The 12,997-nt window shown below is 40.7% G+C and overlaps 1 long non-coding RNA gene across 1 annotated transcript in view; it reads left to right on the forward strand.

Annotated features, from left to right (window-relative positions):
• LOC142013484 (uncharacterized) overlaps positions 1-8,078 on the forward strand; it is a 68,848-nt gene extending 60,770 nt beyond the window's left edge. The window contains exon 3 of the long non-coding RNA XR_012645656.1: positions 7,999-8,078. This is a non-coding gene — a long non-coding RNA (uncharacterized LOC142013484). The remainder of the gene's footprint in view (positions 1-7,998) is intronic.
• Positions 8,079-12,997: the final 4,919 nt, after the last annotated feature.

Genomic DNA, 12,997 nt, shown 5'->3' on the forward strand with positions numbered 1-12,997 from the left:
TGCCTCCATCTTGTCTGATACTACCCAAGTATGTGAAGCAGGTAGCTTGCGGCCATCGATCTTGACTGATGCAGGTAGCAAAATATTTAGGGTCACAGCTTCTGTTTTCTTCTGGCTAACTCTTAGTCTGACCTGTTTTCCAAAGATGCAGAGTCCATTTGTCTTCTCTTGCATATGACAGTGCATATGGGAGTGCAACATGAGGTCATCAACAAAATCAAGGTCCTTTAGTGTGGAGAAGACAGAACATCTGATGCCCTTGGCTCATCTTCTGTTGTATTCGCAAAACCCACTCTATGAGTACATTAAAAAGCATCGGAGGCATGACGCATCTCTGCCTTACTCCAGTCCTAACTTTGAAGTGCTGATCATTGTTTCCCATGCTGCATGTGAAATTGTTGTAAAAACTCTTCATGAGCTTGTATTACTTGTTGTGGTATTCCATATGCTCTCAAAATACACCAAAGACTATTCATATGAGTGCTGTCGAAAGGCTTTTTAAGAATCAATAAATTGGATGAACAATGGCTTCTGCCATTCAATGCATTGCTCAATGATGTTACATGGTGCAAAAATTCAATCTACACACCCCCCCTTCCTTTGTGAAAGCCAGCTTGTTCTTTCCTCAGTGATTTGTCAACAGTGTCTGAGATCCGTTGACTAATGATCTTAGCGAGGATCTTGCTTGGCACTGAGGAAAGTAATGCTGAGCCAGTTGTTACAGTTATTGAGTGCTTCTTTCTTAGGTATCTCAACAATAATTCCATTTGTCCATTCCTCTGGCACCTGCTTCCTTTCCCATACTGCTGTGAAAAGCAGTTAGATAATAATGGCTGCAAGTTCTGAGCCATCACACATAGTTGAGAAGGAATTCTTTGTTTCCATAACAAAGGGCTTTTTCTAGGACAGGGTTGTTAGGTCTGAGCCAAACCCCAAATCCTGGAGGATGTGATTTACAGTAGAGTTCACTATTTCACTTCCATTTCTGGTATAGACATTTTAAGCATCCAAATATAGGACTTAGACTGCTTCTTGAAGAGCTGAGTTTGAATACTCAGCCCACATCTTACTCTAGTGTGAAATAAATGCTGACTGAATTGCCAGTAGGGTAATCAATTTCAGCCTCCAGATTTTAAATTGGTTTCTAGAATAAGAGAGTTACTGGCATTAATTCATACTTTTCCATTCTGGATCTCATTTACCTCTACAATATTCCTTCATGTCTCATTTTTGCCTACAGTGCTCAAGCCAAGGCTGGCTAACCTTGCTTCATTTTTTAAATTAACTATATATTCTATTTAAAAAAATTGCATAAATCATATCCATGCATCTGTATTTGACAGGAAGAATGTGATTCTGCATTACAGTCACAAATAATATTGTTATATGAACATCATACAGCCTGGATCCTAACATTGTTTGTCTTCTCATGAACATTTGCAATCTTACCAGTGATCAAAACTGCACACAGCAGTACTCCCAGCAAGGTCTCACTCAGTGCCCCTTCAATGCCAAAACAACTGCAGCTCCATACCTCTAGGATTATATCCAATGTTCTGCACTGCATTTTCTTTAACAGCTGCCAATACTTGCAGATTGACAGCTCTGGAAACTGAAGGGCCCTTTTCCTCCACAGAACAGTTACAAGTACAAGCAGGAGTGCAGGTTTCCCCACATTGCCCTGCCAATGTGTCTAAACTTTCTATTGGGTGGGATCACCTCTAGTGGTGGGAGTGTTTTTCATTTTCTCAGACCATTCAGTCCTTGGGCTCTCTCAAGAGATGCCTACAAGGTGAAATTAGTTCATGCTAATTAAGATAGCATTACACCTGATAAGAGCTGGGGTGCAGCCACCAACTTATTCCAAGTTCTGATTTCCTTCATTCTACTCAAAATAGGATTATGTTCCTCTGTAACCTAAAATCAAAAAACAAGTCTGAACCTTCAAGTCCTACTCAACCTTAGCTTCCTCCTCCTTTTTGGACATCAAACCATCCTTCCCATAGCCACAGATAAAACCATTTAGGACCACAGCAAGCACTAACCCTGTTCAGGCACTTCACCACTGGCTAATTTGCAAGGTCCCAGAATCCACTTGATTCTGATACATTAGTGGGAATGGTTTGTCAGTCTTCAGTCTGCTTGACAATGCTAATCATTGAGGAGGTCAAGTCAGACCATTTTTCATCTTGTCCTGTTTGAAATATGTGTGATTAAATTAAATTAAATAAATATTGCCTCTGTCAGTAATACAAGACTTTAATGGTACACTTAACTTATACTGAATTATAATTGAACATCAATGGGAGCACTTACGAATCCACATTACTATGAAGTAAATTGATAACAATGTGACACTGAATTCCTCAGCCAGGCTCCTCCTTTCATTTATTTTTCCTATCTGAATAATGAGACCAGCTTTTTGTCATTTTTCTGGCTTTTCATTTCTCCGTGAGCTGTCAAAATTAATTGAAAGGGGTATTTAGGCCACCTTCCATCACTGCTCCTGACAATGTTAAACCCTTGATTTAAAGGAATTAGGCCATGAAGATTTATGACTATTTTCCTCTGCTGAATACCACTGAAAACTACACATAACCTATTAAAACCATTAATAACTCCCAGTTACTTTGCTATATTTTGGCAAGTTATATTTTTGTGTGTGTCCCCCAAACTTTCTGATCACAGGTACGGCAAGCCATTAAAACCAAGCCCTATTGGAGGACTGCTATCAATGAAAAAATTAAACCTGTGAAGTCTTCTGAACATGTTGCCCTCCTGATGGATGTAGTTTGCTTTTTCTTTTTTTTTCTCTGAATCCTTAGGGCCTAAGCTTTTTACACCTCATTTATGGGATTTGTGGTAGTTCAAATCATCTATTTTCATAAATGCTTCTGTAGATAATGACACAATGTGATGCAACATGAACCCTAATTGAATAATTGTAATTAAAGCCTGGTCCTGGACACTCTAAATGAGAGGACCTCCACAAATTCTTATTTGGGAAGTAAAGTTTCTTAAATCATGAGGCTTCTAATATTTTTCCAAGGAAAGAGACCACATTAAAATCTTAATTCGTCCCTTAAGCTTAAGAATAATTCACTTAAAGACATCATTTTATTTTTGTGTCTGGTGCCAGCTTAGCACAAAGTACTTTTGCAGTAGTTTTCCTTTGGAGTTTATTTTTTTAACTTCTTTGAGGTTTCCTTTGAGATTTATACAGAATATGTGTGGGGACTGTAACTGTTATATCAATCATATTTAATCATTCTTTTTTACAATGCTATGCACACACTACAAACAAAGAGGGTATTGTTGGTAACAATTACTGTCTGCAAACTATAAGACATTTACTATTATTGTTTTACCTGTGTAATAGATGACAAAGAATTTATTCATTGTTACAAGATTGCAGTATAATTTGCATTTATAAAGAGAGACACTGTTTCATATGAAACAATGCTGGGTGAGATTTATAAAAGGATACTGAACCATTCTTTCATACTATCCCATTAGAGAAATATCAGAATACTAGATGGGAACCATCTCTTTGTCATGAGATAGTAATTTGTATTTTTCAAATATACATATAGTAGAGTGGTCTCCTTTCTTTCCAGCTACTGCCTGAGACTGGATGTTTATACCATATTAAATCATTTCCAATCTATTAATATACCATATTGATCTACAATTCATCTGATTGTTGAGATGACATTAATGGTTTCCATTAGTCCATTTTCTAATTTCCACATGTTCTGATGATAATAAATCTTTACTTCATCCGTTTACAAAAAGCAGCCAGTTCAAGCAGTATTGGCCAGGTTGCAAGTGATGGAGATTTCTAGAAGGGGAAAAAAGGAGATTTTATCATAAGTGAGAAGAACACAAATTTCTGCAAGGTCTGCCCAAGATAAAGAAGGTAGGCATTAAGCTAAACAAAAAATGCTAGACATAGTGTGCTTGGGAAGAGCATGTCATCCATGGGGAGCCCGGGAATCCGTTTGTCACCAAAAAATGGGGCATTTGTGTTTTTACAGAGAATCTTTAGTTTTTACATTTTGTAATAAAAATGTATACAGTAGAACTTGCCTCCATTATCCAGGTCTCTATATTCACCAAACCACCAGCTGCCTGGAGCTGACACTGGCAGGACCTAAGGGTGGTCAGCTCCCCGCAGGTGGTGGTCAGAGTCAGCTTATGGATGCTCACTTACACAGGGTCCTACAGTATGTCAGTAAAATGTGTTCTGCTGATACCTAGTTATGTTGTAGCAAGGGAAACTAAAATCCAGCTTTTCGTTTTAATGGCAGGAAAACGTGGATTTTCATTGTTTGATTTTTAGTCAGAGAATTTTGGAATTATTTTGAAATGACAGAAAACTAGGATCCTTGTCCATTAGGAACCTTGTAGGGTCAGTGGGAATGTTGCCTGACTAAGAGGTTTGGAACAGGATTCTTTTTGCATTTGTACCCCCAGACTCCTAAATACATGCATGTTTTTGCATTTGCTTCTTCCCCTGAGTAATAGGTCATTTTGATTATTTAGCTTATGTTACATCACAGAAACGTGTTCATAAATCCAAAGCTTGGGGAATAGGGTTTGAGTAAATAAAGATTTTATACAGAGATTTTAAGTGAACCTACAACTCAAAAAAGATAGCGTACTAGTTACACAGGCTTGAAGAAGAAATTCTTTTTTATCCCCCAGCACAATACAAAACCCTTAGCAGGAACAAAGTTTTCTTGCCTCAAACCTGCTGCAGATCCACTGAATTGCTAGCTTTTCTGTTAACACTGCTTCAAAGGTATTTAATTAGTGCCCAGTTATGATAGTGGGTTTTTTTCCTCTGTATTTCCTTATCATGTTTCTTTATTTGTGTAAACCAGGAGGAGTTCATAGAAATCAATGAGGTTGCAATGGTGTAAAAAAGAGCAAGAGTGAGATGGGAATCACTCCCAGTGGGTATTGCTAATTTACTCTTCTGTACATTTACCAGTTGTAAATCACATAATGTCATGTGCAATGCAGAGTTCATGCAGGGTTATGCAGCACTCTAAAAATGTAAGGACTTATTATGATAGCATGGAAATATTCTTGAATTACATATAGCAATTACTAGCCTTCATTCATCACATTCTCCACAGCAGACTATGAGAAAATACTGGATATTAATGCATCGTTGCCTTAGTGCATGCCCCTAAAGCTAATATAAAAATACTTGTTGACCGCAATTTATAGGTCTGTTCAAGTCTATATTTGATATACAAAAGCCATCTATGCTTTATTTAGTTTCACAATGGAACTGCAATACTAATAAGAATGAATTAAGGTGACTGCAATAGCTACAAGGTAAGAACAGCAAAGATATCACTCCTTTATCAACAGAGAGCAATAAAAGTGCAAAATTGTTTTCAATGGCAAGAATTTAAACACTCTGTAAAATACAAAACAAAGAGCAGTCAAGTAGCCCTTTAAAGACTAGCAAAATAATTTATTAGGTGAGCTTTCGTGGAACAGACCCACTTCTTCAGACCATAGCCAGACCAGAACAGACTCAATATTTAAGGCAGAGAGAACCAAAAACAGTAATCAAGGAGGACAAATCAGAGAGTGGAGGGGTGGAGGGGGAAGGTCAAGAATCAGATTAAGCCAAGTATGCAGACGAGGCTGTTTCCCTTTGAATAGTGCGAACATTTTTTTTCCAGTAACACTCATACTCTTAAGTCATTAACAGAATGGTCCACCCCATTAAAATGTTGACTAACTGGTTTGTGGATCTGGAGTGTTTTGATGTCTGTTTTGTGCCCATTAACCCTTTGTCTAAGGGAGTTAGAAGTCTGTCCAATATACAAAGCATCTGGGCATTGCTGCTTTGTATCAACAGGGCCAGACAAATACCCAGAGACCAGCTACTCCAAGATCGGCCCAAAAAAGCCAAGAACAGAACACCACTGGTCATCACCTACAGCCCCCAACTCAAACCACTGCAACGAATTATTAAAGACCTACAACCTATCCTTAATCAGGATGCCACACTCCAGAAGGCCCTAGGTGACAGGCCTGTTCTCTCCTACAGACAATCTCCCAAACTTACAAGGATCCTCACCAACAGCCACAGTCTATATCCCAGGAATACCAGTCCTGGAACCTTTCCTTGCAACAAAGCCCGCTGTCAGCTTTGCCCACATATCTTCTCTGGTAATACCATCACTGGACCTAACCAGGTTATTCATAGAGTCACGGGCACAATCTCATGCTCCTCGGCTAACATATATGCCATCATGTGTCAACAATGCCCAGATGCTTTGTATATTGGACAGACTTCTAACTCCCTTAGACAAAGGGTTAATGGGCACAAAACAGACATCAAAACACTCCAGATCCACAAACCAGTTAGTTGACATTTTAATGGAGTGGACCATTCTGTTCATAACTTAAGAGTATGTGTGTTACGGAAAAAAATTTCACACCGCTATTCAAAGGGAAACAGCCGAGCCGTCTCTTATATTCAAATTCGGCACATTAACACATGGTTTGAACTGGGATGGGAATTTTGTGAGTCATTAAAGGGGCTCATTTGCATATTTGGCTTAATCTAACTCTTGACCTTCCCATGCCACCCTTCCACTCTCTGATTTGCTCACCTTGATCATTTTTGATTTGATTTGTCCTCCTTGCTTCCTGTTTTTGGTTCTCTGTGCCTTAAATATTGAGTCTGTTCTGGTCTGGCTATGGTCTGAAGAAGTGGGTCTGTCCCACGAAAGCTCACCAAACAAATTATTTTGCTAGTCTTTAAAGTGCTACTTGATTGCTTTTTGTTTTGATAGTATATAGACTAGCACGGCTCCCTCTGTGTTACTATTCTGTAAAACACAGCTTCACTGGCCAGCATTTTCCTAAGTCACACATACACAGAGCATTTGTCTAATTTTGAACCCATGAGGACATCACAGGTTTTCAAGTAAAATACTAGTGGGTTTACCTGCCACTGGAAACATTACGGAAAAAGAGAAAACAGTTCAAGATTTAAAAGGGGTGTTATACAGAGTAAGAACTGAGCAGCATGAAAAACCAGCTAATGAAAAACCATGTTATACAAGCATCCATTATACATAGGGCAAAATCTGAATCAGGTTTGATTCTGGGGTATTGTTTTATCCATAATACACAAACAGCATTGTATACACAGATCTTTTAAATATTGAATCTAATATAAAAGAAACAAAATACCCCCCACAACCAAACCAAACAGAAATCACAGTCAGTTCCAGGAGAAAGTGGTTCATGAACTCAAGTACATATTGCAACCCTTTCCCACCCCCCAAAAATAGTTTAAAAGATTATTGAAAAACTTTCCACCTCCCATGAAGCCTGCATAAGGATGGTGCCAAGAGAAAATTCGATTTTTTCAAAGAATGAGCAAGAGATCAATCATCTAAAGAAATAAATGGCCATTAAATATTTGAGAGTAAATTATTTCCAGCAAAGCTGAGAGCCTACAGACAACAACTACGGCAACTTAGAAGTGATGCCAACTGGAAGAGATGACTTAATATGAGCAAGTTCTGTGGTCAATCAGGAGGGGGATCAGGTGGAAAAGTGCTGTTTACCAAAGCCGAGAAGAGAAAGGAAGGACCCCTCCATTTTCAGCAGAGGAAGGAAAACCCACGCTCCCTTCCCCTGACTGAGATCTACAGATTTTTAGAACAGTTACCAGTTAACTGCCATTAGAAGTCTTTTGATGTCATCTTATGATACTCTATGGGAGGCCCTATATGTAATTTTGCTCTTAGTTTCTTTTGGAGATTGATTTATGGTTGAACAATCAACATTCACCAAAGGTTGAGCTCTGAAGTAAAAGGTTAACACGTCTTCTGCCAACCTGGCAGGAAAACATGTAACTCTGCAAATGGATGATCCCATTGAGCTGTTGAAATCAGATAGCACACAGCAAATGAGATTACTGCATCAGACTCATTTTGAGCATGATTTTTGCAGGGGCTGCAGAAGAAGGGAGGGAGTGGAACATCAGATGTGAGAATGCAGTGGTGACATCTATGAAAAGGACCAAAAAGAAGAAAGGGAAGCAATGGTTGGAGGTAGGTGAAGGAGAGTGACTATATGGAATAGAGGACATTTAAACTGGGAACAGAGATTCCTAAATGAAGTTAAAGATCTTTCTTCCCCCACCCCTGGCATGCCAGAGAGATGAGAAAAGGAAAGAAAATAGAGCAACAAGACCACAATGCCCAGGGGACACCAGCAACATGCCAACTTCTTCACACATTGCTCCACTGATGGGTCTGGGTCTGCCCTCTGTGCTGAAACAGGAATGGCTTTCTGGAGCACTACAAAGAAAAACACTAAAGACACAAACGTAGGCCATGACTACACTAGCCCCCACCTTTCAAAAGGGGGATGCTAATGAGCCACTTTGGCAGATGCTAATGAGGCACTGCTATGAATATGCAGCACCTCATTAGCATAATGGCAGCTGCACACGTTTCAAAAGTGCTGCTTTTGAAATGCACACTGCCCATGTAGATGGAGGCCTTTCAAAAGGAACCCCCAGATTTCGAAAACCCCTTCTTCCCATTTGGTTTTGGGAAGAAGAGGCTTTCAAAATCTGGGGGGGTCCTTTCGAAAGGCTGCTGTCCACACCGTCAGTGTGCGTTTCGAAAGCAGCATTTTTGAAACATGCGCAGCCACCATTATGGTAATGAGGTGCTGCATATTCATGGGAGCGCCTCATTAGCATCTGCCAAAGTGGCTCATTAGCATCCCCCTTTTGAAAGGCAGGGGCTAGTGTAGCCATGGCCTTAGGGATTCTGGAACAGCTTATTTCGGAATAACACTGCTACACACTTAGCTTATTTTGGAATACAGCCTCTGCACACATACAACCTATTTCAAAATAGAGTCATTGAATGCGCTATGGCTTATTTCTAAGCAAGTGCTGATAAGACAGGTATTTTGCAAGAGGTGCTATTTCTCGTAGAATGGGGTTTACCAGTTTTGAAATAAGCCAACTACTATTTCAAAATTATATCAAAATAGTTGTTGTCTTGTGAAGGTGCTATGACAGTTATTTCAAAATAACAGCTGTGCAGACCTAACCTTACTCTATTAAGAACTACCACCTGGCTTCAAGCACCTAGGCACATTTACCCTGCCACAGAGCCATCCCACTCAACTGGGCTGTGAATATGGGACATGCCCTGAGAAGGGAACCCTTTAGAGTGATTTTTCCCAGCTGTCCAGCCTTGCCTGGAGTGGGAGCACTGAGAAAACTACAAGCATGTGCTGTTGCCACCCAACTGCTCACAGGACAGGACTCCTGCTGAGGTGGAGTCTTACTAGGCCAAACAACCATGTCAAACCTCAGAGCTCACAGCCGTGAAATGAGCTGGAAACCAGGAGTGCAGTCCAGAGTCTTTTAGGTCTCAGAACACTCACTCTCCATTATCTAGGGTTCCACCTCCTTTTTGTACACACAAAAGATGATTGGGTGGGTGACAACAAAGGTAACCTCCCCTTGTGTCTTATTTTTATAGACAGAGTCTCCTTTTTGGCCCAATTATGGGTGAAGTAACTTCCACAGCACCCATAATAGGACAGAAAAGGTTCAGGCTCATTTGCATAAGCTTCCTGACTACATCACACCTTACTCCAACAAACAGAATCAGGGCAGACTACAGGTACCTCAGGATTGGTGGGACTAGACCTTGTTTCCTGTACACAGATGCATGAGGTTTATGAATTCTTTATGGCCATTTAAAAAAGAGCCAGAATTTAAATCCATATCTCCAGATCTGAAATGTCTGGGGCTATAACCCACTGTTCAGCAAATTCTCAGCTGACTACTTTCATATAATCTGCCCATTTCTATTAGCGTATTCATTAATATTTTTCTCATTTCATTTAAGTTTGTGGTAGAAAATACACAGTATAGATTTATTCCAAAGATAAATTCTGTTTGACCCTTTTAGAAAATGAAACACTTAGCATTATTTTTTTCCAGGGGCTATACATTGAATTGTCTGGACATTTCAGGAAAAAAACAAAACAAAACAAAAACAAAAACAAACCTAAGAACATAGCTATGGGATTAAAACCATTAACTTGTCCCTGCCTGCTTTATTTTTAAAAAATCAAGTGTATGGAGTTGGGTGGATGGGGGAAAGAGGCAATGCTGACCATAAATGTTTATGTTTAAAAAGTTTTCATTTGGAGTAAAGAAGGAATATTAAAAAAAAAAAAAAAGAGCGAGAACAGTCACTAAATTACAAGCTGTTTAACAACTGGTTACAGTGAAACAAGGAGGGAAAAGAGCAACAAGTAGCCACACACACACACTAAGGGTGGTCACAATAAAGCCTTGCTAGGTTTGGGAAGGGTAATTATGTAGCTAATATGTGAGTGTGAAAGTGTCTTTGTAGAGGTTCAGGGGGTAAGTTTTAATGATTTGTTTTGTATGTTTAGAATTCGAATCATGTTTGCCTCCTGGGAGGTACAGCAAAAGGAAGTGGGACAAAGATGCTATCATTTTGTCCTCTGCATTCTGGCCTCCCACAGGTCCAAAACATTGCTTGGGATCCATATCTCCAGGGTTCCAGCCCAGACTCCCCACTACCACTCAGCTCTCTGGGCACAATCACAATCCCTCCAACAGCCCCAGCCATTCACCACCACTGCCGCTGTTTCAATGCTGGCTTAATCAGAGGTAACAGTGGTCTAGTGCAGCACTCAGATAAGAACCACTGTGCATTGGCCTCTGCATGGCTGACTTTTTCCTCCCCTCTGTTGGTGGTCCTGCCAGTAAGGCCCAGTAGCATTGCTGTGGCAGTGCTTCACTGCGCCTTTTACCCAGTGGCTGCTGGCCGTTGTCATGGAGCATCGCTATTTAAGGGGGCCCAGGACTCCTGGCCAAGCCTGGGTCATTCAAATCATCCCCACTCCTCCTGGGTTCCTGGTCTCTGACCATGAAAGACTGGCTGGAGTGTGGTCTGACCCCTCCCCCAACCTTCAACCTGAGGCCCCGCCCCTTCTGGGGGCCCAGAACCACCCCTGCCTTGCTTAGGAAATGAGGCCCAGTACAGAACACACTAGTAAATCCCAACATCTACTTTCAGCCCTGGAGGCAATTCTCCCTTATTCACTTGCAGCATGAATATGGCCTCTATATGCTCCATCAACACATAAGGGCTAGAACGGAAGGCAAAATCAGCCTCCGGATGTGTCTAGACTAGCCCTGAACTTCGAAGGGGGAATGGTAAAGTTTGACGAGTAAAGGGACTTCGGAGTAGCGTGGGCACTTCGAAGTACCCGCGTCTGACCTGCAGCTGCACGCAACCCAGCACTTTGAAGTTTCAAACTTCGAAGTTGCCGCAGGGGAGATTTAGCCTAATGAAGTGCTGCACATGCACCGCAGCACTTCATTAGTAATCTCCTGACACCCTAATTACTATGCCTCCTTCGAAGTTGGGGGCCAGTCTAGACACAACCTCCAAAATCTTCATTCTTGTAAAGACACGTAGAGCATCTGATGAAGGCAATTAAAATTCTAAGACAAGCTACATGGAACATAGTCCTATAAAGCAGAAGACCTGTGTTTTATTCCCTTTTCAGGCACAGACTTTCACAAAAAGCTTTCTGTACCGCTCAGTGACCTTTCCTTATGGAAGTAGCTTTACAGATTAACTCAGCAGTGTCTATAGAATGCTTTAAGATCCTGAGATGCACAATGCTATAGAAATGCAAATTATCATCTGTAATTAGGGTGATCATCCATCCCATTTTGGGTTGGACAACACTATATTTCGGGCACCATCCCAGTGTCCTGATTTATTTTGCCAAAGGGGCTAATTGCTCCATATTCCACTTTCTTACGAAGCAGATGGCTTCCCCCCAGTTCTGGCTTCCATGTTCAAGGAGCCAGGAGTTGAACCTGTGTGGTGGTGCAGCTGCTGCCCAGCTTCCCCCAGCTAGTGGAAGCTGGGAGCTTCAGTGCCAGGGTAGCAGTTCCATTCCCATTGCCCCAAGTCACGGGGCAGCTGAGAGCCACAGCTACCCCTGCAGGCCCCCCAGCAGGGTGGCAGCCCCCACAAGGTAGCCACCACCTAACTCCCAGGTAGGATGACCATCTGTCCCATTTTCCCATTTATACCATGTTTGGCCAAGGGATATGGTCACCTTAAGTTTGTAATTAACTCTATGGGGTGATTTTAAGACAAGCCTTTGTGGAAGAACTGGTGTAGGACAGAGTAAAAGGACACCTGGACTATATGGTCATTTAAAATGAGGCATAGAAGGGATTGAGAACTGAGAGTTCATGCTTGATGTTATAGTTTTACAGAAGTAAAAGAGCTGATGGAGGACAAATTGGTATGATTTCTCTGTTTTGGTAAAACTTCTAAAAAAGTAACTTGACAAAGACTGTATGTTCAATTAGTACTTAAGAAAATAATTGGTTTCTGTATCAAAGGCACACAATACTCGTGAGTGAAAGCAGTTGGTTGTGGGAAAAGTATGTATTTGGGAACAGGGTGGAGGGCATGTGACTACAAAATGAGAAGCAGAATGAACTAGTTTAGCTTTTAAATACTAGTAATCTTGAGTAAAGAACAGCCCATAATGTGATGAAATTTGATCTTAAGGAAACTGTGGTAGGGCAGTCAACACATAGGGACAAAGCACAAAAAATCATACTGCCTTAAATAGGTGATGAGCAGTAATCATAAGTAGCTTACTCTATTCGTGGTAGGGAAAATGTTAGTAATGATTGCAGGGACAGAAGAAATTAAGAGTATCTGCCTTGCATGATTATAAAACTGAAGCTCAAAGGGTATCTAATAGTGGTATAAATGTGCACTGGTCTCTTTTAGTCCAAAATGTATATTTCTACACTATGCAGTAAGTCTTTATGTTTTTGGAATTAAACTGCAAAGCTGTAACAGTGTACCTTAAGTAAAAAATATTACACACACACACACACACA

The sequence above is a fragment of the Carettochelys insculpta genome, chromosome 5, assembly GCF_033958435.1.
Source record: "Carettochelys insculpta isolate YL-2023 chromosome 5, ASM3395843v1, whole genome shotgun sequence".
Classification (NCBI taxonomy): Eukaryota; Metazoa; Chordata; order Testudines; family Carettochelyidae; genus Carettochelys; species Carettochelys insculpta.